Source organism: Saccostrea cucullata, unplaced genomic scaffold, assembly GCF_032062105.1.
Source record: "Saccostrea cucullata isolate Sc308-1 unplaced genomic scaffold, CSIRO_AGI_Scuc_v1 ctg10157, whole genome shotgun sequence".
NCBI lineage: Eukaryota > Metazoa > Mollusca > Bivalvia > Ostreida > Ostreidae > Saccostrea > Saccostrea cuccullata.
Window position 1 is genome coordinate 7,950 of NW_026924287.1, and position 4,345 is coordinate 12,294.

Here is a 4,345-nt window from a genome sequence, read left to right on the forward strand (position 1 = left end):
CATAAAAGTGAGATTATTGCTCACAATACCTCTAATTTATTATTTATTTATTTATTATCAGAGCTAACTTTCTCCATTGTTCTTTATCAGAGTCGGGTTTCCCTTGTATCAATGCTTTTTAAATGCTTTTAAAAATCAATGTAAGGCTGTTTAAAATTAATTCTACGTTTAACGTCACATCTAAAGTTCAAAACCTACGAGGGAGGGAGGAAAAAAATAAACAAACAAAATTTTCAAACAATTGTGAATTTATTCAAATTAACCTATTCATTACATTAAAAGCATTACAATTAAGTTATAAGAGCATTTAATTGATATGACACCTAAGATTAATTTCCCTAGCAGAGTTTTTCCTTAGTATGTAAATCAGTTTGAGTCCTATTGTTAGCAAACAATGTAGTCTAAGACTGAATGTGCAGGTATGTGGCTTTTTTTAACTAGGCCTCAGTTGTCCTTTGGATTTATATTGCCACACGTCCATGGTACCCTGGAGGCAAATGCTTCTTCTTGTGGGAATAGTTGATCAATATCTACAATTAAAATTATTGATGACAAAATTTAAAATGGTTCATGTTGAAATATCTCAAATTGAATTATGTCATATTTTTTCTTAGTACTAGATCTACTAGCATTAAGTTTTGAAAGTGTGAATACTAATATCTGGACCATGTTGATAGCTGTTAGATTATCTTTAATACCTTGAATTCCACACAAAAGACAGGATTCTTCACGTCTTGGAATACCCCAACTTCTTTCCTTACTCTCCTTCACTTGAAAGGCCTTATTTTCAGTAAGCTTCTCCCTGCTCAAATGGTTATGACAAGTTTTATCTTTTCCAAAAAATGTAGCTATTTGTAGGTACATGAATTGTGAAGAAATCAATTACTTCACTCATTACTGTTCCTTTCGATTTTTACAGAAATATTTTTAATATGAAACATATTAAATAAGATTTGAATGATGCTTTTCACTGTATATAAATCTTGGTTTTTGACACACTTTCCACTCAGTAAAAAAGTTTTTCGATTCTTTCCAAAATACAATGAAAAGTTCAGCTAATAAAATCACGAACCGAGAGTCTGTCACTGTCAGTTTGAACATGTGATTCGAAGACTGACAAAAAAAATCAACAAACTAGACTTTGTCATTAACTTCAATCATAAAACCATATATTTTTTACTTACATTCATGGTCCAAAACTCTTTAATTCACTAGTTTTCTTTAATAAGACACCAACTGCCTTTATCAAAGCACATTTTCTGTCACTACGGGAAGCAGAATATCGTCGCTAATTGTAGAACCAAACCGGAACAGACATACGGAATTCCGAATTGTTTGTTTTTTTCAAAGACGAATTTCTCATAAACCTACGCGCGCGGGTGACGTTAAACGTAGTTTTAATTTTAAACAGCCTAAATCACATCGAAAATATTTTTTACTATTAGCCCATGGAGAACGTAAACTACTTATTTAAAATTTCTTATATGGATCTGTCTGCGAATTGAAGAAACATATGAGGCACTGTAAGGTATGAACGCACCAGCCGTATTTTCATTGACGTAAAAACAGATAAAATCTTCCAATATCCTCTTACTTTGATTTCTGATAACATACGTATCCGTGTACATCTGCCATGGTCCAGAGGTGTGTCATGGTTTTCAGTCAATGATCATATCTAGCACAGTGCATGTAGAGATTTTCAAATTTTTCAATTTTTCATATTTTCCCCAAATTGATGGAGTAATATACTAGCATATGGAAGATGTGCAATGGTATATGATACCCCTGTAAATGTGAAGTAATTAACATCTCACAGTTGTGTAAACCTTGGTTAATACAAACCAACATGGTGATATTAATTATTTACAATGAAATAATAAAAGCAGCTCACAATAGAGTCGTTTACGGATTTTTATTTGAAAATCAAAATAAATAGTCGTGTACTTTTTTTAATTTTCAAATAAAAATCAGTGAACGACAATAGTATAGTGCAAATAGTGTTGCGTATAAAGGGTACTAAGGGACGAAGTTTGTGCACATTCAATATGGCTGGCAAGCATGTACATACAATATACTGGTACATCGAGACTTGAAAGTGATATGGGGGGTGGGGGGAGTACATTTAAAGAAGTTATGTTCTTTACACACAAGAGACCTTTATAAAATGAGTTGTTGACTACAGACTTGCACTTACATTTGCACATCTTTATTTGTCTGACATGAGTAAAGTTAATTTATTGCCACTATTCAAATTAATATATTCTACATAATTCAAATGACAATACATCAGAAGGGTGTCGAGGATTCATACCTCTTTCAATTATGCCGATGGCTGATCTGCTTGTGAAAATGTGCACATGTAAACATTCCCGTCTGCTCAAAATTTTCAGTAAGCCCCCCCCCCCCCCCCCCCCCCCCCCCCCCCCCCCCCCCCCCCCCCCCCCCCCCTCTTCCTTACCAAAAGTATGTTTTAAGGTGCTGTGGCAACTTATAGCTTTTTATAAATTTCATTCCTATATGAAATATTTAGATAAATAATCTTTTTAAGTGCACACTTAGATTTATGTCTAAATCACGAATACTATTGACATAGGTGATCCTCGCCGGTTGTCACGTGCTTTAATTAAGTTGATATTCAACAGAGCTCTACAAAACTTCGAAAGATTTTAGTGTTTTATGTTGGACATTAGTGTGTAGTTTTTCATCGTATACGTACGACAATTTATTCCTGCTAAAAATTTTTACGCTTTTGAAAAGGCGTAATAACGCAAAAAGGCGTTATAACGCCTTTTGAAAAGGCGTTTTACGCCTTTCCATTCCAAAAGGCGTTATAACGCCTTTCTAAAAGGCGTTATAATGCCTTTCTAAGTAATATAATTGATTTAAATGAATATAAATTACAAAACTAACTAGAATTACCATTGGAGAAATCTGAAAGAACAAACCTAACAAAACTAAGAATTAGTGCTCATACTCTACATATTGAAATGGGGAGATACTCAAGGCCACCTATTCCTAGAGAAAAATATGGAACGCCACAACTGTCTTAAGGGTACACAATATGCATCATGGTGTCAGTTCGATATAACATTAAGTCTAACCTTTATATCATTAAGTCTACTTTATATAACATGTCGACAATTCTGTATATCATTAAATGCACTTTATATAACATGTCGTCAATTCTTCATATCATTAAGTCCACTTTATATAGTATGTCGTTAAATCTTCATATCATTAAGTTCACTTTATATAGTATGTCGTTAAATCTTCATATCATTAAGTGCACTTTATATAATATGTCGTCAATTCTTCATGTCATTAAGTCCACTTTATATAATATGTCATCAATTCTTCATGTCATTAAGTCCATTTTGTATAATACCGGTACGTCATCAATTCTTCATATCATTAAGTCTGCTTTATATGTTATGTTGTCGATTTATATATCATTAAGGCCACTTAATACGTTATGTAGACTATTCTTCATACCATTAAGTCCATTTTATATCTTTATATTAATATATATTATGTAGGTTAGTCTTTATCTCATTAAGTCCACTTTATATATTATGTTGTCTAACCATTATATCATGGATCCACTTTTTGTAATATGTAGTGCAGAAGCTATACCATGCTGACAAATCAATGTACTATTAAGTCGGATGCATATAGCATCCAGTCAAAGTACAAGAAGGAAGTTAGAAATTCATCAAAGGACTGAGAGTACTCAGGCGCAGTAATTTTTGACAATTAATAATTAATTCTTAAAAAATCAATGCAACAGTTAATTACTTAATAAGACAAATACTTGAAGGGGAAATATACTGATAGAAACTCTATTCTTTTACATGTCCATTTTTCCAGAAAGAACAAGGGCGCTTTTGATTGGTATTCGACAGGAATCTGATTGATTGATTGTATATTGTTTAACGTCCCTCTCGAGCATTTTTCATTCATATTGAGACACCACCACTTGCCGATGGAGAGCTACAAATTTTGACCTATATTCGGCACTCAGGGCCATTGAGCAGTGAGGGTTCTTTTTCGTGCCAGCATCTTCTGAGACACGGGACCTCGGTTTATACGGTCTCATCCGAAGGACCGGTCTCTACGTCCCACAGTGGGATTCGAACTCGCGAATTAAGGATTGACTCCTTACTACGCGACTCTAGAGCAGACGCTCTAACCACTGCGCAACGCGGGCGACTAATCTGGGCGCACTTGAAAAGTGAAAATTTCATATTTCTGTCACATGGAATTTTATTCTAATGATGAATCGGGTTCCTGTGGAATAGGAAAGAGGAATATTTTCTCGATGCTTTGTTTTGATTTGTTAAATGAT

The 4,345-nt window shown here is 33.8% G+C and overlaps 1 long non-coding RNA gene across 1 annotated transcript; it reads right to left on the reverse strand.

Moving 5' to 3' along the window:
- Positions 1 to 306: 306 nt before the first annotated feature.
- LOC134266140 (uncharacterized) lies at positions 307 to 1,260 on the reverse strand. The gene is made up of 3 exons (XR_009991901.1): positions 1,185 to 1,260; positions 699 to 802; positions 307 to 530 (listed from the first exon to the last, which is right to left on the reverse strand). It is a non-coding gene; the product is annotated as an uncharacterized LOC134266140 (long non-coding RNA).
- Positions 1,261 to 4,345: the final 3,085 nt, after the last annotated feature.